Genomic DNA, 26,785 nt, shown 5'->3' with positions numbered 1-26,785 from the left:
ATTCTCCAGTTCTTTCCTTCTAGTTTCCACTGCACGTCTATCCTCCCTGGAGCTTTTGTATTGTGGTAGGTGTGATAGTGCATCTGCCAAGAAATATTTTCCCCAGGCAGATACCGAAGAGTGAAGTTGGTAGCATCCCAAAAGGCAGTTGAAAGCAGTCTTCTATTCATCTCCCTTCTTGATTCTCGCACGATAATACACCTCTCTTAAATCCAACTTGGTGAGTACCTTCTCCTTGGACAGGTGTTCCAGCATGTCTTTCATGAGTGGGAGGGGGTACATATTTTTCACTCACAAGCCATTTATCGCCTTAAAATCCATGCATAATCTCAATGACCCATCTTTTTTCTCCTTAAAGAGCACTGGTGTGGCCACTTCGGATTTAGCTGGCTGAATGAAGCTCCTGGCTAAGTTCTTGTCCACAAGACTCAGAGTTCCTCCATCAATCCTGGAATCATGGAGTACATTTTTGGCTTAGGGAATTTTGCCTCCGGTAACAATTCAATAGCACAGTCTGTGGGGTGGTGAGGAGGGAGCACAACTGACTCCTGCTCACTAAAGACTTCTACCAGGTCCTGATACTCCTTTGGAATGCTTGGCTCTATTGGGCTACTTTGAGTTAAAGCAGGCATGTCCAAAGTCCGGCCCGCAGGCCATTTGCGGCCCGGGGGGCAGTTTAATACGGCCCTCTAACAGCCCTCCCTGCTCTGTGTAAATGCGGCCCTCCCACGGCCCTCCCTTCTGATTGAGGGCGGCAAGCAGAAGACTGTCTGCCGCAGGAGGGAGGGCGGTGAGAGGGTGTTTCTGAACAGCATATGGAGTCTCGGGTGCTGCCAGATCCCCTCCTTCTTTTCCCCCTTCTCTCTCTCTCTCTCTCTCTCTCTCTCTCTGTGTGTGTGTGTGTGTGTGTGTCTGTGTGTGTTGGACCCGCGGGGAACAGCTGGTAGGGAGGCAGCAGTCCGGCATTTCCCCCCCTCTTGTTTGTGTATGTGTGTGTTGCACCTGCGGGGAACGGCTGGTAGGGAGGCTGGTAGGGAGGCGGCAGTCTGGCATTTCCCCCACTCTCATTTGTATGTGTGTGTGTGTGTGTGTGTGTGTGTTGGACCTGCAGGGAACAGCTGGTAGGGAGGCAGCAGTCCAGCATTTTTCCCCCTCTCATTTTTTTTTCTGTGTGTGTGTGTGTGTCTCGGACCTGTGGGGAACGGCTGGCAGAGGTGGTGGCAGTCTGTTGTTTGCATCTCTCTGTGGGCTCGACACACACACACAGGAAGTAGGTAAACGCCGGACCACCACCTCCCTAACAAACCTCTCCTACGTGCGGAGAAATGCCCATTCCCTCTGCTGAGCCATCCCAGTTGCTTGCATTGCGGAAGGCAATCATTTGGAACGAAGACACGAGATTCGGCATTTCTCCGCCCACGCTGATCTCGCCCTCCTTACAGTCTCCCTCTCTTTGTTTCAGCTTGCTTTCTGCATTTGGGATGAAGACTCGAGAGAGGGAGACTGTAAGGAGCATGAGATCAGCACAGGCTGAGAAACGCAGAATCTCGAGTCTTTCTCCCAAATGCAGAAAGTGCTGATCTCGCGCTCCTTACAATCTCCCTCTCTCGAGTCTCCAGTCTTTGTCCGAAATGCAGAAAGCAAGCTAAAACAAAGAGAGGGAGACTGTAAGGAGGGCGAGATCAGCACGGGCTGAGAAACGCTGAATCTCGAGTCTTCATCCCAAATACTTGCCTTCTGCAACGCAAGCAACTGGGATGGCTCAGCAGAGGGAATGGGCGTTTCTCCCCACGTGCTGATCAGCGAGCGCAGAGAAACGCGGATTCCCTGTGCGCCCTTGCATGATATGGAGGAGCTCCAGGAAAGTAACTGGGATGGCTCAGCACAGGGAATGGGCATTTCTCCGCACGCGCTGATCAGCGGGTGTGGAGAAACGCCGAACCTCGAGTCTTCATCCCAAATGTAGAAAGCAAACTGAAACAAAGAGAGGGAGATTGTAAGGAGCGTGAGATCAGCAAGGGCTGAGAAATGCTGATCTCGTGTTCAGATTGTTGGGGGCAATCTCGCTCCAGCATCTCGGCAAGCACACTGGGCCGCCCCGCTCCTTGGGGCTCGCTGCTGCCATGGGGGTCGGCTCGGGGATTTGTTTCTGCAGGTTAAATTGGAACCAAGCAGCAAGTGAAAAAGTTAGCAGCAGTAGCGGGAGTGGTTTTAATTGCCAAGCGTCCCCATGGAAGTCAATGGAGGCGCCGCGGCTGGCCTTTTGAGTTGGTGAGTGAATGAGAGCGAGAGAGAAATGTTTATTGAGCAGTGTGAGTGAATGAGAGCATGAGAGGCTTTTTGGAGCAAGAGTGAGGGAATGAGAGAGCGAGAGAGAAGCTTTTGCAAACAAAACATGAGTGAATGAGACCGAGAAACTTTTCCAAGCAAAGGTGAGTGAATGAGAGCGAAGGGGGCAGGGTGCCTGTATATCTCCCCTTAGGCTCCACTGTTCTGTCAAGCCTCTTGTTTTGCACATAAAATACATTGTGAAAACTCAGCTGTCAGTTGATCTTAATGTTATAAAATGAAAAGTATGCCATTTGCAATTAACTTGGCATAAAATAATTCATTTAATTGTAATTGTTCAAAGAATGTTCGGAAAAATGTTCGGCCCTCCAGCATGTTCACTTCATCCAATCTGGCCCTCTTTGAAAAAAATTTGGACACCCCTGGTCTAGATAATAATACAATATATAGTAAACAGACCAAAGCAATATGAGATTACACTCTACAACTGATGTAGCTACAAATTTTATTAGAGTTTCCATGTTATCTTTTGCCACACCATCATAAAAAATAGGAGCAATATAAATTGCAGCAGAGTATCTGTCAAAAAGTTAAAGGGAGAAAGGGACTTTATATAAATACTCTAGAAAATGTACTAAAAATAATAAAAGACTTTTCACATAACTTCCAATGAATTCTGAACTACTCCTAAGCTACAAAGATAGGCATATTCTCAATAGAGTCTCGCTGAAAGTCTTAATATAGTAAAATGAGAGGATTTCTATGAGAAAGATGTGCAGTGACAAGGTAACTCAAGATAGTTGACATATTTAGTTGTCCAGAGATTTAGATTTCATCTCCATGACCAACTAAGAGATTAGATGTAGCTCACTGGTGATATATTTACTAAAGAGATTGTATGTGCAGTAAGTTGCAATGAAAAAAGCATTTGAAAGGACCCCTAGCAAAGCCTAATGATACAAAGCACCTCTCCTCAAAGCCCTTGCGAAAAAGCATTTTGTTGGGAAGGCTTGGCTCAACTCATTTGCTTCAAGACCTTTGCCTAGATGTCCATGAATGCATGTGTCAGCAGATAATATTATGAAATCCTTAAAGGCTCATATGGAACCTTCTGAAAGGCACAGATGTCTTACTCTTTTGAGGGTGAGGTTTTGGTGAATTCCTTTTAAATGTTTCCATAGCAAAATTTACATTCTATTTCAGATGAAAGAGCAACTAAGAGAATCCAACTGTTTATGTGTGACTTCCACTTACACGTCAGGGAGATGACTTCTCTTTGCAACCCAATTTGGATATTCTGTATCTGTTCTAGAAAGTAAACCTCCTGTATTTACAGAAGGCCTCAATTCTTTGGCGCTCAGCCTTTTTTATGGTCCAGCTTTCACTGCCATACATTGCAACTGGGAAGACCATAGCCTTCACAATACGCACTTTTATTGACAGGGTGATGTCTCTGCTTTTTAGTGTGCTGTCTAGATTTGCCATGGCTTTCCTCCCGAGCAGCAAGCGTCTTTTAATTTCTTGGCTACAGTCCCCATCTGCAGTGATCTTGGAGCCCAGGAAAATAAAATCTGTCACTACCTCCATTTCTTCACTTTCTGCCATTAGAGTGGTATCATCTGCATATCTTAGGTTGTTGATATTTCTTCCGGCAATCTTAATTCCAACTTTTGATTCATCTAACCCTGCCCTTCTCATGATGTGCTCTGCATATAAGTTAAATAGGTGGGGCAACAGTACACAGCCTTGCCGGACTCCTTTCCCAATTTTGAACCAATCAGTGGTTCCGTGTCCAGTTCTCACTGTTGCTTCTTGGCCCGCATATAGGTTTCTCAAGAAACAAATAAGATGGTCTGGTACACCCATCTCTTTAAGAACTTGCCACAGTTTGTTATGATCCACACAATAAAAGGCTTTAGCATAGTCAATGAAGCAGAAGTAGATGTTTTTCTGGAACTCCCTAGCTTTCTCCATGATCCAGCGTATGTTGGCAATTTGATCTCTAGTTCCTCTGCCTCTTCGAAATCCTGCCTGTACTTCTGGTAGTTCTCGATCCACATACTGTACTGCTGGAGTCTAGCTTGTAGGATTTTAAGCATAACTTTACTAGCATAAGAAATGAGTGCAATGGTGCGATAGTTTGAACATTCTTTGGCACTGCCTTTCTTTGGAATTGGAATGTAAACTGATCTTTTCCAATCCTGTGGCCACTGATGAGTTTTTCAAATTTGCTGGCAAATTGAGTGTAGCACTTTTACTGCATCATCGTTTAAGAATTTGAATAGCTCAGCTGGAATACTGTCACCTCCACTAGCTTTGTTGTTTCTCAGCTTTTCTAAGGCCCTCTTCAGTTCACATTCTAGGATGTCTGGCTCGAGGTCAATGACCACCTCATTGTGATTATCAGGGGCATTAAGCTCATTATTGTATAGTTCTTCTGTGTAATTTTGCCACCTCTTCTTAATCTCTTCTGCCTCTGTTAGGTCCCTGCCGTTTTGGTCCTTTATCATGCCCATTTTTGCATGAAACGTTCCCTTCATCTCTCCAATTTTCTTGAAAAGATCTCTGGTCCTCCCTATTCTATTGCTTTCTTCTATTTCTTTGCACTGTTCATTTAAGAAGGCATTCTTATCTCTTCTAGAAATTCTCTGGAATTCTGCATTCAATTGGGCATATCTTTCTTTTTCTCCCTTGCCTTTCGCTTTCCTCCTTTCCTCAGCTATTTGCAAAGCTTCCTCAGACAGCCATTTTGCTTTCTTGCATTTCTTTTTCTTTGGGATGGTTTTGGATGCTACCTGTTGTACAATGTTGCGAACCTCTGTCCATAGTTCTTCAGGCACTCTGTCTATCAAATCTAATTCCTTAAATCTATTTGTCACCTCTACTGTATATTCAACAGGGATATGATTTAATTCATACCTGAGTGGCCTAGGGAAAACTACTTTCTTCAGTTTAAGCCTAAAATTTGCAATGAGAATTCACCCATTCCTGTCCATTTTAGTTCTATTTCTTCAAGGTACATATATTTTGGGTTCTCTATGCTGCTTCAAAATGTACAAAATGCTCACCCAGTGATCTCACATAATCTCAAAGTTCTACAACATTAATGGAACTTGAATTAAATCTGTAGACACTGTACATTGGGGAGGGGAAAACTTTGATGTCACAATAATATCACAAATCTTCATTTGAAGACTACACCATAGAAAACATGAATTATTCAGGAACTAGAAACAAAAATGAAACCACTCTCCCTTAATAAGATTAAGTTATATTTACTTTATTTTTACCTCCACTAAATATCAATATTCCCATTCCCCATTCTCAAAAGCTTAAGTTTACACTCTGGTGTTCAAAGGAACATTTCATTGCTGACTTCATAGTCTATAAAATCAAGATCATTATGTCTTTGGAAGTAATTATCTCTCTGGAGTATAATTAATTATTTTGTGGACAAAATCTGCAGCATAGAATCATACTCTAATTGTAAGATAAAAGGAATGCAGATTTATTCAAAATTATACACTGGCTCCAAGTCTAGCATCTCCTGTAAAAACATAGGTCAGCCACAATACCAAATCATATAAATATTTAACATTAACAATTATCATTTTTCTTAGAATAGAGATACCATCATTCTAGCATTTGACAAGCACCTCAAAAAATGCAAGAACGTACTTACATCTCAAGAGTAAGCTGGCTTAGGGCTAGCCTCTTGCCTTCTGGTTAAGCTCTAGCATAGTGCCAACCTGGCATAGGAACTTACTTTCCTAGCTCATTATTCTGCCTTTCCCCAGTTACACAGTCCTCAACTTACAACAATTCGTTTAATGACTGTTCAAAGTTACAGCACTGAAAGTGATCTGACCATTTTTTACACAATTGTTGCAGCAATCCCATGGTCACATGATCAAAATTTGCACATGTGGCAACTGACTCATATTTATGACAGCTGCAGTGTTCCAGGATCATGTGATCACCTGCTGTGAGCTTCTGACAATCAAAGTTAATTGGGAAGCCGGATTCACTTAACAATCATGTTACTAATTTAACAATTGCCATGATTGACTTAACAACTGTGGCAAGAAGTCATAAAATGGTGCAAAACTCACTTAACAACTGTCTTAGCAACAGACGTTTTGGGCTCAATTGTGGTCATAAGTCAAGGACTACCTGTAGTTAATTTTTAAATGGAGATAGGTTTTTAAATGGACGCGGTGGCTCAGTGGGTTAGGATGCTGAGCTTGTCAATCAGAGGGTCGGCAGTTTGGCGGGTCGAATCCCGAGTGCCACGTAACAGAGTGAGCACCTGTTACTTGTCCCAGCTTCTGCCAACCTAGCAGTTCGAAAGCACGTAAAAATGCAAGTAGAAAAAACTACGGTTGGAAGGTAACAGCATTCTGTGCACCTTTAGCATCTAGTCATACCGGCCACATGACCACGGAGACGTCCTCGGACAAGCGCTGGCTCTTCGGCTTTGAAACGGAGATGAGCACCGGCCCCTAGAGTCGGAAACGACTAGCACACATGTGCGGGGGAACCTTTACCTTTACCTTTTTAACTTCTTTTAAAAAAAGTTCTGAGTAGCAGGTCAAAAGACAAGATAATGGTTGAGGTAATTTCAGATATAAAGCAGCTGGGTTCAATGGAGAACATTTGCTAAGCATTTATGACTTAAGACAGGGGTGTCAAACTGCCAGCCCATGGGCCGGATGCATCATCCGGAAGCCATGCCCACGCCATTGCCGGCAATGGCAAAACTGTCCCGATATGTTGCACGACGCCACGTGACGATGTGAGTTTCACATGTCTGGCTTAAGAGAAAGATGAATATTGTTTTTTCCCTGCTTCAAGACACAAAAACTGTTATGCCTAATAATTACTGATAAAAGTCAAAAGTTCATTTTTTAGATTGGAGGTTACATGTAAAATTTGAAAGCAGGTTACATTTATTTATCATCAGAGTATTCTCTAACTCACCACAAACTCTCTTTTTCTAAGCAAACTCATCATGAACATAGTGTTGAGATCTGGCACTTCTTTTGCATGGATGCTTACTTACCGTATATTATTAAAATCAACCTACTTTGGTTTAAGGCAGGTCATGCAGGGAACTGACATATAACAAGAGTTGTATCTGCACATATACTGGTATCCATATCACAGACAAAATCCTAGGAATAAGGATACTTTGCCTGAACAAAAGGGTAATTACAACATAAAAAATATCCTACCAAAAATCTAGTAGCAATCTTTGTTTCTGCAAGGCTATAGCAACTATAGTCAGATCTAATTTAAAACTTTGCATCGTAGTTATGATTCCACCCAGATTAGAGAAGCATGCTTTATTTTAAGTCTATTGGAAATATAATAATAGGATCTTGAGCATAAAGGTAGCATTGAAATGAGCATTTTGTTTCACAGTGTGCTCACTGCCAATTATGGATTTATTTAAATTAAATGCATGCATTTAATTTAAATTAGATCTGGTATCTACAAATGAAGGCCCATAGATTGGAGATTCAAAAAGTTAGATTGTTCCAGGTATTTTGTATGTAAATTTGTTTCATACAAATACATGGAAAAATATAACTTTTGGAATTTCCAATCTGTGGGCCTCACTTTGTACATACCAGATCTAGCCGAAGTACACATGTGAAAATTCAATATGGACAGCAATATTCGATTTTTATTTTTATTTTTTTTAAAAAAATCAATTGTTCCATCCAATTGTGATCAAGTGGATGGAGGTGTCAGAATCCATTTATATTTCATTTCTAACTCTCTTTTCCATGCAAACCCAAATCTCAACCCCCACTTTGATTCTGCCAAGGGAGGAGAGGGAATAAACGTGGGGGGTTTATTGCTTTCACTTCCTTTCCTTAGATGTAACTTTTTGTTTCAGATCCTGTCTATCTTCAGATACCCTCTATCTTCTATATCTTAGTAAAAGTTCCTGCTTGGATAACCTTGTCTCCAAGAGTCTTTCTTTCTTAAGATGTAGATTGAAGTAAAAGGCGAAAGATTTATACGATCTGAAGAGAAACCAGAGTATAAATAGAGTAAAATAAAAATAAAAATCACTTCCGGGTGGCGAGGCGACGCCGAAGACAGCCATCTCCAGGCTGTCCGCTCCGCGGCTTTGTAGAACCGCCGAAAACAGCGCCGATCAGCTGTTTCGGTGGTTCGGAAGCCCCCTCCTCGGGAGAAGAGGAGGGGGTGAGTACCCAGGTAGGGGTTGAGCTCTCCGGGGCCGCCTGAGCTTAACGTTCGGGCAGCTGAAGGATTGAGCCCCCCCGAAGCCTGGGTTTGCTACGGGCTACGCAGCGCTTCTGCTCCGGGCTTTTGGGAGCAGAACAAGGCGTTAGCAACCATCCCTGCCAGCAGGAAAGGATTTTGGAGTGCGAGGATGCAGGCAGAGAGATACAGGATACAGGAGATCAAGGTGAAAGTGGACTTTTGTTCTTTAGCTCAAAGGACTTTGTAGACTTTGAAAGTGAAAGTGCGTAGCAAGTAATAGTGGAGGAAAATAGTGGGGGAAAATGGCGGCTAAATCTTCCAAAGTTCTCAGGAGCGCGGGGGCTTCCCCGGTGCAGCAATCTTTGTTGCAAGCTTTATTGACCCCTGCATCTGCACCTACTCCTGCACTGACAATCAAAGATTTGCAAGATGCTTTGGAAAAGCACTCACAGCAAATAGCTGAAATTATAGATGAAAAGTTGGATGAGAAGCTGACAGAAAAGTTAGTTGAAGTTATGGATGAAAAGCTGGATGAGAAGTTAAGAGAAATGAGGGCAGACATCTTGCTTGCACTTCAAGGCATGGCTATATGTATTCAACGCTTGGACGAAAGATGCAGGCACGTGATTTTTACAGTAATGTCTTAAAAGCAATCCCCTTACCACTTTTGGAATCTACAAAGAAGAATGGCGAGGGAAAGCCTCAAGGTGCTGAAGGAACAACGCAGACAGATGAGAAAGCTACAGGAGTGGATCAAATTACAGTTTCATCGGAAGATGCCAGAGACCAGAGGATGACGCGTGCTGCTTTGAGACGAATGAGACGAGAGCAAGAACAGGACCAGCAGAATGTCATGGAACCTCCAAAGCGTACCTATAGCGAAGCTGTGTGAGGGGCGCGGCCTAAGTACGTCAAAGGGATTCTGGAAGACGCGCTCCAAAAGCTTCAGGTCGCCAAGGATGGCGACTAAGTTTTTAACTTGGAATGTTAATGGTTTAAATTCACCAAAGAAGAGAAAGAAAATCTTTCAATATTTAAAACAATTTAAGACTGATGTTATTTGCTTACAAGAAACACATATTAGGGCTATGGACCAAAAGTACTTATTGAACTCTAGACTGGGTACACAATTCATCGCCTCTGCAATGAATAAGAAGAATGGAGTGGTTATTTATGTCAAGAATACTATGACAGCGGAGTTAATAGAAGCAGATAAACAAGGAAGATAAGTTATAATAGATTTGCTGATAGAAGGGGAAAAAAACGCTTTTTGTTGGACTATACGCTCCTAATAAACAACAAGCAGATTTTTATAGTTTATTACAAGCAAGTTCACTCAGTTGGATTATAAATCTTTTATTTTTATGGGAGACTGGAATGGTGTCTTGGATGTACAAATGGACAAGAGTAGCTCTTTTAGGAGTACTCCAAGTCATGCTAGATTGCCTAAATCTTTTTTTGAGATGAAGGATGATTTGGAGTTGCGAGACATCTGGAGGGAAAGAAATTTACAAGAAAAGGATTATACCTTTTTTTCTGATAGACATCAATCTTTTTCCAGGATTGACTTTATATTAATCACTAACGACTTCTTTTCTAGAATTAAGAAGACAAAGATTTGTCCAAGAACTATGTCTGACCATAGTCCAGTTTGGTTAGAGATCAATAAGGACAACAGAGATAGGCGCTCTTGGCATCTAAATGAGAACTTGTTTAGAAATTTGGAAAATGTGGAAGAATGCAAAAAGCAGATGAAGGGTTTTTTTGAAACTAACATGAATAAGGGTACTTCTATGGATATGGTTTGGGATGCTAGTAAGGCTTATATGAGAGGGGTGTTAATATATATGAACAATAAATACAGACGTAATTTGGAACTCAGGAGGAAAGAGAGAATGAAATTAAGGAAAAAGAAAAGGCCCTCTTTGAATCCATCGGATGCGAAGATCAAAGAGGTTATTAATCTATTAAAGGGACAGTTTGATAAGTTGATGGCTGATCAGGTGGCAACTAGCTTACAGTTTGCTAGACATAATACTTTTTGTAGTGCCAATAAGCCAGGTAGATGGTTAGCTTATATGTTAAGGAAGAAGCAGAGGGCTTCTAATATAGACAAAATAGAACATAAGGGTAAGGTTGTGTATCAACAGAACCTTATTAAGGAAGTTTTTGTTGATTTTTATTCTAAATTATATGCTAGAGGTAAGATTAATGAAGTAGATATTGATGCATATTTGAGGGATGCTAAAATTCCGGTTCTTACACAAGAGCAAAAGGAAGAGATGAATCAACTGATAACTGAGGAAGAAATTTTTTTGGCAATTAAACAATTGAAAGTGGGCAAAGCGCCAGGCACGGATGGATTGACTGCGGTGTATTATAAAAATTTACAGTCGGAGATGATAAAGCCTCTAAGGGAATTGTTTCAGACAATTCAAAAGGGAGGAGGGGTGCCTCCGTCTTGGAAAACTGCTTTTATTTCTTTGATCCCGAAGGAAGATCAGGATGTCACACAAGCAAGAAATTATAGGCCAATATCACTTTTGAATACGGACTACAAGATATTTGCTAAGGTCTTAGCTAATAGATTAATGAAGGTACTGCAACAGATAATTCATGGTGACCAAACTGGGTTTATTAGTGGTAGAGAAATGAAAAATAACGTGAGGCATATAGTTGATTTGTTGGAATTTCTGGAAAGGAACAACCAGATCCCTGCAGCGCTGATCTTTCTGGACGCTGAAAAAGCTTTTGACCAACTGGATTGGCAACGCGTGAAAGAGGTGGTCTTAAAATGCCCAACTTTAAATTATATTATGAGGCTGCTGCGTTGTCAGTGATAAGTGATTGGATTTTTTTTTATTAAAAAGTTTTACAGTACATTTTATCTTTAACAATCCCCCCTCCCCCCACCCCTACCTAACCCTCCCTGTCCCTCCCCCCCATTCCCCCCTCCCCCGACTTCCCAGAGCTAAGTACAAGGTATAAAAACAAAGAACAATCATAAACATCCATATGCTAACAACAATAAACTATTAATTCTATCGCTCTCTAGCTCATATAAGATAACTACAAGCAATATTAATATTACATATAAAAAGAAAAAGAAAAGAAAAAAGAAAGGAAGACTTATTCAAATGCTAAATGAAACTTTTTAGTCCCATATTTGTTCTGGATATAATCAATCCATTTTTTCCACTCCATAATATAACGTTCTTGCGAATGATCTTTCAAGTAAGCCGAGATCTTTGCCATTTCCGCCAGTCAGAAACCTTTAGAGTCCATTCTTCTATAGTCGGCAGTTCCTCCTTCTTCCAGTATTGACCTATTAAGAGTCTTGCTGCTGTAATTAAGTTCAACATCAACTTAGTGTCCACAACAGTAGCATCTATAATTATGCCCAACAAAAACAATTGCGGACAAAACTTTATCCTTTGCTTGAAGATCTTCTGCATATTCCACCAAATTTTTATCCAAAAAGCCTTAACCTTTTTACAGGTCCACCAAATATGAAAATATGTTGCATCTTCGGCTCCACACCTCCAACATTTTGGCTGATAGTTCGGATACATACTTGCAAGCTTTTTGGGATCTAAATGCCATCTATAAAACATTTTGTAAAAGTTCTCTCTTAAGTTTTGAGCTTGTGTGAATTTTACGTTCCTCATCCAGATCTTTTCCCACATGTCCATTGTAATAACTTCTTGAATATTCTGGGCCCATTTTATCATACAATCTTTAACAAGTTCTACTTCTGAGTCAATTTCTATCAATGCAAGATATATCCGTTTGATATGTGCTGGACCCTGATTTCTAATTTGCTTTATCAAATTTTCATCAGTCATTGCAAAACCAATTTTCTGATCTTCTTTCCACCTGGCCCGTAACTGAGTATATTGAAACCAAGTTTGAACAATCTTCTCATCTCGCAAGAGGTTGTACGGCTTCAAACACCAGACATTTCTTTCCAAACTTAAAATCTCCTTATACGTAGTCACATCATGTTTGAAGCCAACATTTATGTTTTCTATTGCGTGTTTTGGAATTGCCCACAGCGGCATCTTGTAATCTAACTTATGTCTATACTTCTTCCAAACTCTCAACAATGCCTGTCTTAAAATATGCACTTTAAACATATTATCTACCTTCTTATCATACAACAAATATGCATGCCAGCCAAATAACAAGTCATGGCCCTCAAGATTTAATAATCTCTCTTGTGATAAATTAATCCAATCACTTATTCCTGATAGCGCAGCAGCTTCATAATATAATTTAAGATTAGGCATTTTAAGACCACCTCTTTCACGAGTATCCTGCATAATCTTAAATTTAACTCGTGGCCTTTTCCCTGCCCAAACAAATTTGTTGATACCCCGTTGCCATTCTTCCAAATTAGAATCTTTTTTAAGGACCGGTATCATTTGAAATAAAAATAAAAATTTAGGCAGGACATTCATTTTCACTGCTGCAATTCTTCCCAGCAAAGACAATTGCAATTTTTCCCAGCTCTCCAATTCTTTTTGAATTTTTCCCCATAACTTTTCATAGTTATTTTTATATAACTTTGTATTAGAGGGTGACAAAAACACCCCCAAATATTTGACCCTTTTAACAATCTCAAATCCAGTTAATCCTTCTAAAAGGGCCTTTTGCGATACTGTCATATTTTTGGCCAAAATTTTAGTTTTTTGTGCATTAACTTTAAATCCAGAAACCTTCCCATATTGCATTATTATCTCCATCAGGTCCACAACAGAGTTTTCTAGCTGGGTCACCGTAACAACCAGATCGTCTGCAAATGCTCTCAGTCTATAATCCTGATCTCTAATTTGTATACCCTTAATTCTTTCCGAATTCCGTATTTTTACCAATAATATTTCCAATGTTAAAACAAATAATAAAGGTGATAACGGACACCCTTGTCTTGTGCCCTTCTCAATATTACATACTTCAGTCAGGCTATTATTAACTATTATTCGGGCAGTTTGTTTTTGATATAATGCCCTAATTGGTTGCAAAAATTTATCCCCGAAATTCATTTTATCTAAAACTTTCATCAAAAATTGCCAATTCAATTGATCAAAGGCTTTTTCCGCATCTAGAAAAATTAGCGCCGCAGGGATCTGGTTGTTCCTTTCCAAAAACTCCACCACATCAACTATATGCCTCACATTATTTTTCATTTGTCTACCACTAATAAACCCAGTTTGATCCCCATGAATCACCTGTTGCAGAACCCTCATCAATCTGTTTGCTAACACCTTGGCAAATATCTTGTAATCTGTATTTAAAAGTGATATTGGTCTATAGTTTTTTACTTGAGTAGCATTTTCTCCAATTTCTCCTCCAGCTTTGCCTCCAGCTTTTCCATCTTATCATCCATCATATCTAATATTACTTGCGATTGCTTTGCAAAGGCATCTTGTAAGTCCTTAAGCGTCAATGCCAGAGTAGGTGCAGGAGGAAGCAAAGCTTGCAACGAAGTCTGTTGCACCGGGGAAGTTCCCGCACTCCGAAGAGTTTTAGAGGTTTTAGCCGCCATCTTTCCCCACTTTCACTTGTTGCGTACTTTCACTTTAAAGCTATAAAATCCATTGAGCTAGAGAGTAAAGATAAAAGTCCACTTCACCTTGACCTCCTGTACCGCTCTGCCTGCACCTTAATACTCAAGAATCTTTCCTTCTGGCAGGGGTGGTTGCTAACGCCTGGCTCTGCTCCAAAAATCCCGGAGCAGACGCTGCGCAGCTCGGAGCAACCCAGGCTTTGGGGGGGCTCAATCCTTCAGCCGCCCAAACTTTCAGCTCAGGCGGCCCCGGAGAGCTCAACCCCTACCTGGGGCCTCACCCCCTCCTCTTCTCCCGAGGAGGGGGCTTCAAATCCACCTAAACAGCTGATCGGCGCTGTTTTCGATGGATAAACACAGCTGCGGAGAGGACAGCCCGGAGACGGCTGTCTTCGGCGCCGCATTGCCACTGGAAGTCTGTAATTGGATTAACTTAACACAAGGGAGATTATTAAATCTTGAAGGCCACGACTTGTTATTTGGTTGGCATGCATATTTTTTGTATGATAAGAAGGTAGATGTCTTTAAGGTGCATATTTTAAGACATGCTTTGTTGCGAGTTTGGAAAAAGTATAGACATAAGTTAAAATACAAGATACCTTTATGGGCAATACCGAAACATGCAATAGAAAACATAAATGTTGGGTTTAAACATGATGTGACTACATATAAGGAAATCTTAAGCTTAGAGAGGAATGTATGGTGTTTAAAGCCGTATAACTTTTTAAGAGAAGAGAAGATTGTCCAAACCTGGTTTCAATATGGGCAACTACAGGCCAGGTGGAAAGAAGATCAGAAAATTGGTTTTTCAATAACTGATGAAAATCTGGTAAAGCCAATTAGAAATCAGGGTCCAGCACATATCAAACGGATATATCTTGCATTGATAGAAATTGATTCAGAAACAGAACTTGTTAAAGATTGTATGATAAAATGGGCTCAGAATATTCAAGAAGTTATTACAATGGATACTTGGGAAAAGTTCTGGGTGAGAAACGTAAAATTTACGCAAGCTCAAAATTTAAGAGAGAACTTTTATAAAATGTTTTATAGGTGGCATTTAGATCCTAAAAAGCTTGCAAGTATGTATCCGAATTATCAGCCTAAATGTTGGAGGTGTGGTGGCGAAGATGCAACGTACTTTCACATATGGTGGACCTGTACAAAGGTTAAAGCATTTTGGATTAAAATCTGGTGGAATATGCAGAAGATATTTAAGAAAAGGATAAAGTTTTGTCCGCAATTGTTTTTACTGGGTATAATTACTGATACTACTGTTGTGGACACTAAGTTGATGTTGAACTTAATTACGGCAGCAAGACTTTTAGTAGGTCAATATTGGAAGAAGGAGGAATTGCCGACTATAGAAGAATGGACTTTAAAAGTTTCTAACCTGGCGGAAATGGCAAAGATCTCGGCGTATTTGAAAGACCACTCGCAACAACGTTATATTATGGATTGGAAAAAATGGATTGATTATATCCAGAATAAATATGGGACTAAAAAGTTTCACTTAGCATTTGAATAAGTATTGATGTGATATTAGTATTGCTTGTAGTCATTTTATATGAGCTAGAGTGCGATAGACTTAATAGTTCATTGATGTTAGCATATGGTTGTTTATGATTGTTTTTACTTTTATACCTTGTATTCAACTCTGGGAAGTCGAGGAAGGGGAGGGGGGAGGGTTGGGTGGGGCTGGGAAGGGGGTGGGTGGGGAGGTGTTGTTAAAGATAAAATGTATTAAAAAACTTTTCAATAAAAAAAGATGTAGATTGATGTAAGTTCTGACAGGAGGTTTGCTTTGTTTTTACATAAAGATTAAAGAGCATAGATTACTACTAAGGTAACTATACAAGATTGCTATTTGCAGTTCTTTAGCTCAAATACTTTCAGTATTAATGGACAGGGTGGATAATACTTGATGCTTCTTAAAAAATAAAAAATCATTTTTTATTTAAATCAGATTTTTATTTAATTTTTTTATCAAATTTATTTTAATAAAATGCTTTTGGAGTAAAAATCTATCTAAAGATAGTTTTCTATTTAAGATACATGAATAATTTAGTTTATTCAGCAGGAATGGAGCTTAGTTATGCAGCATGAGGCTGTATATTCTGCAATATTTACTTTTTGGTATCCAAGCTCTGCAAGCTGAGATAACATGCACTGCATTGATGCATTCACACAATTTCACAGTAACCATGAGATAAATTATAAAACAAAGTGCAGGAATATTCCTTTAGATTGTTTTGCAAATCTATGTATACTACAAACTGTATGATCGTTTGAAGAGAAATGCATCTGTACCAGGCTCTAAGTGTTTTAATTAAATAAAAGAATTTGAGTACTTCTCCAACTACAGTATGTATGATTAACCTATTAACCTAAAATCGGTTCTGATATCAATGTTTTACTAACCTGACAGCTTATTATTCTAAATAGGAAACCATCATTTCGTTTGCAAATAATATTAAAGATTAACCATCAGAAAGAATGAGTCCTTACATTTAAAGAGCACCTGTCATTTCAGATCTATCGTGTCAGCACCCATTAGCAGGCATACATTCACCTGCTGCCCACCACGTCCCTCCCTTGTTGTGTCACTGCATCACCAGCCATCCCATTAAAGTGAATGGGACTGTCAGTGAATCAACAACGGGTCAGAGGAGGAGCCGCTGCGGGACAGAGATGACAGTTGCTCTTTAAAAATTATGATTTAAATTGAGTTGATTTAAATCAAGCCTTTTTACTAGTGATTTCAAACATGATTTAAATTGTAATTTACATCGACTTGATTTAAATCAAATCCACACTCTTAATGGATAGCATTTACTTTACGTACTTCTGTACTGATAGGTATGACACACTGAAGACAGACCAGTTTTACCATTCAAGGAAACACATATTCAGCAACTATCTCTAGCTGGGTCTTTTTCCAGAATCAAGTGGAAGTGGTCAAGTACATGTATCCCTTTTGTTCTCTGAAGAATGCATTTTCATGCACAAAGAGCCAAGAACAACTTAGAAAGCAGACGTATTGTACATCTGTCTTAATGAGAAGGATGCCTTATACTTGTTCCCTGCGTTAAGAGACTCTGAATTTGTACAGACCCAATAAATATTCACATCCTTATATATCCATTCAAAAATTCTAGATATCCCTGCCTAGTTTGAAGAGTTGGCTTAAAACCCAAAATAATATCAAGTAATGAGCGAGCTGTTGGTTTGACAAAACAAGGAAAACCATCACGGTGGCCAATTTTGTTTTCTTCTCTTTGTAATGTGCTGTGCTGGTGTTTTACAACTATCAGCTACCAAACTAGAAAAAGCTTCATTTTCCTACTGTTCATTAGTCTTATTAACAGTAACAAAAAAGCCTAGTTTCATTCAAACATGCTAAGCTATACTGCAGTTTTTGTATCATATAGTAACTTTTTTTTCCTTGCAAGAAGCAACAACTTCAACCTTTAATAGAGATTTAAATCACCTAGGGACTTTAGAGTACCACTATCAGAGACTTAATTTTTTAAAGTAAGCAAAACTATCTTCAAATAGTAAAAAATACGGTACCACATTTTGACAGTAAGAAATTCCAGTGGCCTCAAAATGAGCTGAAAGGTGAGAGTTCACCCCGTGTCATGGCAACTTGGATAAAAGAAACTGGAGCTCTGGTTTCCTAGCCTGATTTTGCTTCGTCTGGGGACCCAGAGGGGTCGGAAATGGCCGTGGAGAGGCAACGAGGAGGAAGGGAAACCTTGGGAGTTCAGAGCCAACGGCGGTTGGCCCAAATGGACCAAGGAAACTCTTTAAACATGAGAGAGAAAGGCTTCCAGCAAATACACAGACAGCCCAAGCCATAGACAACTGGGGAAGTAAAGAGCTGTGGCGGCACTGCCAAACAGCTGACTGTCAACAACATGTTTGATCTGGGAGAGATTGTTCTTTATTTCTCTTCCCTATGGACTTTTAAAATATAAATCCCTGAATTGGATAATTTTTAAAAGTAAAAACCCCAGGAAGACTTGGGAAGAAGAGAGTTAAGAGCAGTGAGAAATCTGAAATGGGGGAACAAAATTAAGGAATATAAAAAATATGCAGAAAAGCTTTGGTGGAGCAGTGAGCTAATGCCTCAAGTAACACCAGCTGCCTGCAATTAGTGCAGGTTCGCATCCCACCAGGCTCAAGGTTGACTCAGCCTTCCATCCTTCCGAGGTAGGTAAAATGAGGACCCAGATTGTTGGGGGCAATTAAGCTGACTTTGTAATAATGCCCCTTGGGGGGTGTGTGAAACCCCAAATAAGCAGGCATATACATAGAATGAAGGCTACTGCTAAGCTTGTAAGCCGCCCTGAGTCTTCGGAGAAGGGCGGGATATAAATGGAATTAAAATAAAATAAAATTAAAATTAAAAAAAAGGCTTAAGACTGAGTGAAAAAAATTGATAATCTTTTGCTGGCTAACTTTTTTGATTTGGGAAGATTTTTTTTTACCTTGTTGTGAAAGAGCATTTTAAATAAAAGTTTTATTACTGGATAGAGACATTACAATTAATGAGGACATCTAGTGGTGAAGGAAGATACTACAATAATACAGAAATAATCAGAAGTGATGACCTTGAAACACCTGTGCTAAACAAAGAACATTTTATGATTCTACAGAAGAAAAAAAACAAACATTTTTTTAACTATATCTTTTAAATCTAGACATAACTATTATAGAAACTATTTAGAGACGAGTTTTTTCTTTTTCTTTTTTCTTTTTCCATTATCTTTGAACTGACAGAAATATCTGGATTAGACATGCAGTTGGTGTTTTTTTTTTTGCTGGATTACAGTTGGCTTTTTAAAAAAATCTGGATTATACTCTAAAGCAGACATGTCAAACACAAGGCCTGGGAGCCGGATGCGGCCCGCGAAGTGGTTTCATGTGGCCCGCAAAGCCATCCTGGAAACAGTAAGAGAACGGCCCCCGCTGTCTTGGCCCCAGCCCAGGCTGGCCAGGAGCCAATGTACAATTTCATGGTGGTCATCTATGCTGAAATACATTCAGTCTTAGCTCCACAAGGCCATCTGGAAAAAGTGAGGGACTGGCCCATGCCGTGTCGGCACTGCCCCCTCGGCACATGCTGCGGAGGTATCACCCTTTGTGAGGAATGAAGAAATGCACCATTGCCTGGAAGTGGCCAGCACGTGGCCCTGCCTACTTCGGGCAGGCTAGGGGTTGGGCAGCATTGTGCTTCTCTTCAGATTCATGCCACCCGGCTCAGCCTCTCGGCACTGTGAGTAGAGCACCCCGCTACCTGCCAAAATTGAGCAGGCTAGGGGCTGGGCAGCATTGTGCAGGTAACATCGACTCTCACGCTGCTCATGGCATCCCCTCCCATAGAGCCCACCAAGCCGGATATGTGAAGTAGGTGAGGGCCATGTGCTGGCCATTTCTAAGCAATGGTGCATTTCTTCATTCCTCACAAAGGATGACATTTCCCCAGCTGTGTTTCTTGCCTGTTTTTCTCCCTCCCTCATCTCAAATATTTTCCCACCACTCTGTTCTTTGGAAGGAAGAAAGGAGAGGGAAGGTCTGAGGGAAGTCCTACCTTAGTCCTGCCCTGCTGCCCTTTCACCATCCCCTTGCCCCCTCCTCCTGGCCTATCCTGGGGGGTCTCCCTATTGCTAAGGAAGCTTTGGATACAAAGCCAGGTCTCCTCACATGGAGAGGGAATGGGCCTCCCTCTTGATTTTGCCCTTGTACCCATCATGAGCAACCTGGCTAAGAAGAGCAAGCACAGCAGCAGCAGCCTTGAGGAGGAGGTAAATGCAGCTGGGCACCCCCTTGGGGAAGTGGGGCTGGGCTTAGTGCTTGTGGGCTGGGCTAGGTGCTTGTGGGCTGGGCTAGGCATTTGACCTCCGTGTCACCGTACAGCCCCCCCATGGCCTGAGAGGAACAGTGAGGCTCCTCCGGTGGACCATGCCTTGGCACTTCCCTGGTCCCATCTCCTTCTGCCAGAGACCCTCAGATCTGTCCCACTCCTGCCCAGGCCCCCATAGGCACCCTTGACACAAATTATGTAGAGCTGGCCATGCCCACCCAGTAGGCCATACGCACTCCAGCCACGCCAACCCAGTAGGCCACACCCACCCTGGCCACACCCAGCCGGCCCCCCAAGGGCAACCGCAATGTTGATGCGGCCCTCAATGAAATTCAGTTTGACACCCCTGCTCTAAAGCAGTTTGCTCTTTTTAAACTTGGATTACAGCCTAAAGCAGTTGGCTGCCTTTTAAACTTGGATTATAGCCTAAAGCAGTTGACTCCTTTTAAATTTTGGATTATAGCCTAAAACAGTTGGCTCCTTTTTAAAGTTGAATTATAGCCTAAAACAGTTGGCTCTTTTTAATGTTGGATTATAGCCTAAAAAAGCCTCTTCTTTTTTTCTCTTCTCCCTGTAGATTTACAAAATTTGCCTGATTGAACAATGAGTGCACCAAACGTCACTAAAATTACAAAAAAATCTGCTTCTGCACCCTCTTCTGGAACAACTAGTCCAGCAAGTCAGGGATATATTGAAACAATGTTACAACAAGAGAAGGCAAACAATCTCCAAAAAGAGATGCACATGACTCTACAACTAATGCAAGAAATGATGCAGAAGAATCACCAAGAAACAAAGAGCAATCTTGATAAGCTAACGAACAAATGCTTGACATAAAGACACAATTTGAAGCTCACCAACAAATTATTCTTAAAATGAACAAAGAATTCAGAAGGTGGAAGAACAATCAGAAGATACTGGGGGAAAAATTGAAACACTATTAACAGAGAATGAAAGATTAGAATAAGCAAATCAAAACTTAAAAAGGGGCGGTCGCTGCTTTGGAAATGGAGAAAGCTGTACACTATTTGAGATTCCAGAACGTACCTGAAGATAAAGAGAAAAATATAGCAGAACTGATTATTAATCTATTAGCAGAGATCCTAGAAATTGAAAGATCAGAGATGCAGCAAGGTGGATGAAATATTTAGAATGAATTCAAGTTACACGAGGAAACACAAATTGCCCAGAGAAGTCCACATAAGATTTATGAAGAAAACAAGGGATGAGATACTAAGAAGAGTTAAGAGATGATCCATTACAATATAAAGATAATGAAACAGTAGCACTGAAACAGATTCCCGAGACAATAATATATACTCGAAGACAATACCATTTCTTGACTACAAAGCTGATTGCAAAAGGAGTAAATTTTAGATGCCTGATGGGATTTTAATCAATTGGAATAATACAAGATATTGACTGGATTCAGTGTGGAAGACAGAGGATTTTGATGAAAGATATTGAGCATTTCTGGGAGAAAGGACACAATATCAACAAGAGGATGGAAAAAGCCAGGAACGGATAGAACAAACAATAGAGGAAACAATTACACAAGTGGAAGAAGAAAAAGAGAAGATGAATCAAGAAGGTGAGGGAAAAGTAAAAGAGCAGAGGATTATGAGATCACCATGACCTAAATATAAGTAAATCAAAATGGAGAAGAAAAATGGAGTTTTTTCAGTGAATATAAATGGACTGAATTCCCCATCAAAAAGAAAAAGAATTTTCAAACTACAGAAATTAAACACTGATATAATTTGTTTGCAAGAGACACACATAAAAAACATGATCATAAATTTTTGGAAAATTCAAAACTTGGAAAAGTTTATTATACATCAACTCAAGAAAAAAAACAGTAGTTATATATGTTAAAGAGACAATAGATTCTAAAATGATTTATGCAAATGAAGGAAGAATATTAATGGTAGAAATATTTTTAAATGAACAGATACTTTTGATAGCAATATATGCACCAAATAACAAACAAGAATTTTATCAAAAACCTTTACAGAAAATAATAGAAATACAGTATCAAAATATACTGTATGCTTAATTGGGGATTTCAATGCAATAGTAGATGGGACATTAGACTATAAAAGCAGTAAATCAGGGAAACAAGGAAGAAAAAGATTACCTAGACTTTTTTCAACACAATAGAGGAAATTAGTATACAAGATATTTGGAGAGAAATGAACCCAGGAAAATCACAATATACATTTTATTCTAATAGTCATAAATCTTGGTCCAGAGTTGATATGCAGGGTTAATAAGGGTTAATGTGCAGGAAATTGAAATAGAAATAGGTACTTGGGCAGATCATAATCCTTTAAAAATGGAAAGGAATGCAGAAAAATTAAGATGGACTTTGAATCAATCTATATTAAAAGAGAATTTATAGACTTAGCAACAAAAGAAATGGATTTTTTCTTAAAAGAAAATAAAAAGATACATTACAAAATGTATGAGAATTTTTTTTACACATAAACAAAAAAAGCAACTATCAGAAAAAATAGAATTGCAAATAGTCAAAAAGGTCAAATACTTGGGAATATATCTGACAGCACAATAAAAGAAGATAACTATGTTAAATTATTAAAACAAATAAAGCTTGATTTGGAAAAATGGAAGAATCTTCGACTTGATTTTAGGAAGAATTGCTATGGTGAAAATGAATATATTATCAAAAATACTATTTTTGTTTCAAATGATACCTATAAAACTGGAGAAAAAATTCTTATCTGGCAAGGAAAGAAAGCTAGAATAAAACTGAAAATGTTATAAGAAGCTAAGGGAAGTGGAGGTTTTGCCTTGCCAGATTGGATTTTATATTATCAAGCATCAGTGTTAACATGGATAAAAGAATGGATAACTCTTAGAAATAAAAGATTACAGTATTTGGAGGGACATGACCTCAACTTGGTTGGCATGCTTTTTTATGGTATGGAAAAAATAAAATGCATAAATACTTCCAAAACCACTATATTAGAAATGCACAATTATTAACTTGGGGAAAAATAAAATGTAAAATTTGAAAATTCCAGGATGGCTTTCAACAATGGAAGCATTTGTACATCCAGATCTAGTCGGTCTCGATAAAATATGGACATAAAAAGATATTCTAAATTCTGAAAGGAACTTAAAATCCAGGCAAGAGATGTAAAATCAGGGCATTGATTTAACATGCTGGTCACATTTACAAATGCAAATCAGATATGACAAAGATATTAAACAGTATGGATTTTATAAAGAGCAGATTATGTTTGACATTACTAACCTCCGATGAAAAGTTAATTTAAAAAATGTACAATTATTAAATTTCAAAATGGAAGATGAACAAGTAAAAGAGACAATGATAACATGGGCACAGAATTTTGGATATAATATAGAGTTAGAGAAGTGGCGATGTTTGTGGGAAAGAAATTATAAATTGACAATGTCAGCCTCATATAAAGAAAACTTATATAAAATGTTCTATAGATGGCACTGGCCAGCAACAAGATTAGCAAAAGTGTTTAACAATATGTCAGAGAAATGTTGGAAATGTAAACACAAACCAGATACATTATCATATGTGGTGGACATATGTTAAAGCAAGGAGATATTGGACAATAATCCACACTTGGTTAGAAAAAATGTTAGAGAAACACATAGACTATAAACCTGATTTTTTTTTTACTAGGTATGTCAGAAAAACTTGATAAGCAAAGTACATATTTGATTCTACATGTGATAACAAGAATTGTATTTGCACAATATTGGAAGAATGAAGAAATACCACCAGAAGAAATAATCAAAAGTATTAAAACTGCAGAAATGGACAGACTTACTTTAAGTTTGAAAGAAAAAGAAGAAACAGAATATTTTTAAACTTGGGACCTATTTTATCAATGCTTAGAGAAAAGATTTAGGGATTAGGAATTTAATTTGTATTAATTAATAAGGTACCCAGACAACACGTTTTTGTTGAATAATTATTACTGAATTGTTAAAAAAATAATAAACTTTATTTTTTAAAAAATGAGTTGAAAGGCATATTGACTACTTACAACAGGGGTGTCAAACTGCTGGCCTGCGAGCCAGATGCATCATAGCGAAATGGTGCCCACTCCATTGCCAGCAATGGCAAAAAAAGTCACATTACTTCACATGTGACATTGCGAATTTTAACACCAGACTTACAATCTCAGTTTCACGTATAAAAGCCACAAATAATGGTTAATTTAATAAACTATAATTAAAATATGGTTTAGCAAAGGTGCAAATCCAGCATAGAACTTTTACGATGAAGAAATACTGCCTTAGAATGATTACAATGGTGTTTATTTAAAATAATATTCTAGTTTATAATGGCTAAATCTATGACTTTAGAAAGGCATAATTACAGCAAAAAAAGCATTTATCATCGAAGACACAAAAACAAAAAATGTCACTGAAGGCAAAAAATACAAAATACTTGTGTAACTTAAAACAGAAAGGGGTTACAGTCACGAAGTATTAGATTCAACAACTACAAAATAGCATGCTTATGCTTTTGTGAATTTAAATACCATCCAACTAAATGATAGTCCCAAGGCAGTGTAAATTCAAAGTTACATATATGTCTATGAATGAAATATATGAATGAAATCACCATTTTCTTCAGCAATTTCAGAGGTCCATCTCAGTTTATTTTATGGTAACTATGTAAAAGTGCCAGTTTTTTAAACCTATTTTTGCAAATTTGGAAGTTTAACCCTCCAAAATGGAAAACAGAACATGACAGTACTATCTTTTTTCCGCAAGAAAAAAAGGAAACAAAAATTATTCATATAAGCACTCCATCCATTTCTCATTTGTTCTGAAAAATTTACCCTTGTTCATTCATTCAAAACGTGAAACTGCAGACATTCCCTGATTTAAAATACGTTTTTATGCATGCTCAGGGGAACTCCCCCCCCCCATTATCAGGGGTTTACTAAACCAAAAGCAACACATTTCCTCACAGGTTTACACAATAAGGAAACCCAGCCAAGCATAGTTTGTAAAACATGATTTATACTTTTTCATTCTGTACTAGTCAGCAATAGCTTTTCCTTCTTGCTTGCTCGGGATCAGTGGCTCACCTTGAAAAAGCAAATAAAACACTCTGTCCCAACGTCTTGCCTTTCAGACGCGTTAAACACAAACGCCCGAAATCCCCGAGCACGTTCTTTTCGCCGCCCAACTGCCCCTGTTCAGCAAGGCAGAAAACGCGTCCGGAAATACCCAGGATTGGCTAGCGTCACAGTCAGCTCGAGCAATCACGAGGCGGCGCTTATCAACTGTAAACCCTGGTCTCTGAATCGCTGACTTTTTTTCTGATTACTGCGTAGGGGGAAGGGGCGCGTGTAGCAGGCAGGTTGAGGCTGTTGCTGCGGATCAGGAGCTGAGCAAAGTTTCTAGCATTTCATTTTCGGTAATAGAACAGCCAACTTTTCTGTCCTATGTTGCTCGCATGGCATTAAAACCCAGAGACAGAAGGAGAAGCCAAAAGCCACAGCTCTGGTTTCCAAGCCCAGCCAGAGCCTCAGCAGCTCCAGCGCCAGTTTTTCAGAGAGCCAAGGCTGGAGCCGCAGCAGCAGCGTCAACTCTGTGGGCAGCAAGAAGAAGAAGGACAAGAAGAAGCATAAGAAGCAGATTTATAGAACTGAGATCCGAAAATGGAACTAATATAAAGAGTAGATGTTGAGTGGGGATGTTGGAATGTATAATTGGTGGAACAGCTGTAGTAGTAGCTAACCAGTAGATGGCAGTGTTTATAAGTTTGCATCTATGATTATACTCTATGATTATGTCCTTTTGTTCTGAGGAGTTTTCTGTAACAGTTAAGCAATATGGTGACTATATTTTGATCTCTAGGGCTATATAAATAGAATTTAGAACACTCTTTTATACAGTACTGTAAAGGAAAACTTTGACTCCTTTAAGTGCTAAAACCCATGGCATTCTCACTAATAGTGAGAATTAGTTAAATTTTGTGTCTGGTTTTTGTGGCAGCATTGACTTTTCTACTTCAAGAATAAAATTTTCTTGCCTGGCTTTACTATAATCGTAAGGTAAGGGATAATAAGTTCAGAAATTGTTTAATGAACTTATGAAGAAAATTAATCCTAATGGCCTAGCTGAAAGTTAAGCGGTGTGATTAAAATGGAGTTACTTGAGCTTTTAGAAGTACAAGATCTCAGACATGTAGCTTGTTCTTAGGAAGTCAGCCGTAACTGCAAGCAGAGGAAGTGCAAAAATAAAGATAGAGCTTATACTAGCAAAATAGGTCATGGTTAACACAACAGGTATAGACACATGAGGCTTTTTCCTGGGAAGGGAAAAAGAAATGTATTTTGTTTAGGTGCTTCAGATTAGCTGATCTGGATGAGCAGGTGGGCTGTTGAGTGCGATAGGGGTTTGTGAGAGATTATAAATATATGGTTTTAAAAATGTGTGTGTGGCTTTTTTTCCTCCGTGAGTTGGGTCCACCAGCTTTTGCAAAAGCTTTATACAAATAAAACTTTGTTCTTGGAATTCCAAGTAAGTTTGTTTCTCTTTCGGACCTTGAGCCACATCTCAGACAATAGTCTCTATATATTGTACTCCAAAATAAAACTTCAGTGCATATAACTATGGCATTTTATTCTGAGAAAAAGAACTTAACTTCTTGGTCTGCCTTAATGGTAGCATTCTTTCTGGAAAGTCTCTGAGAGCATGGTTTATGTCAACATTGCTTGACAAGAGATGAAGAAGCAGCTATTTCATATGTTAAACTTGTGTATTGCTTTAAGAGATAGGGTTATGGCTGAGAGGAG

At 39.2% G+C, this 26,785-nt stretch overlaps 1 protein-coding gene across 3 annotated transcripts in view; it reads right to left on the bottom strand.

Moving 5' to 3' along the window:
- Window positions 1-25,158, bottom strand: part of IMMP2L (inner mitochondrial membrane peptidase subunit 2) — a 350,157-nt gene extending 324,999 nt beyond the window's left edge. For all 3 annotated transcript variants that reach the window (XM_083366721.1, XM_083366723.1, XM_083366722.1), the window contains exon 1: window positions 25,070-25,158. The gene's annotated coding sequence lies outside the window, so the exon portion shown is untranslated. The remainder of the gene's footprint in view (window positions 1-25,069) is intronic.
- Between the last annotated feature and the right edge of the window lie 1,627 nt (window positions 25,159-26,785).

The sequence above is a fragment of the Vipera ursinii genome (genome assembly GCF_947247035.1).
Source record: "Vipera ursinii genome assembly, chromosome: 6".
Lineage (NCBI taxonomy): Eukaryota > Metazoa > Chordata > Lepidosauria > Squamata > Viperidae > Vipera > Vipera ursinii.
Note: the sequence above shows the minus strand (reverse complement) of the source record. Positions and strands in the feature narration are given on the sequence as shown.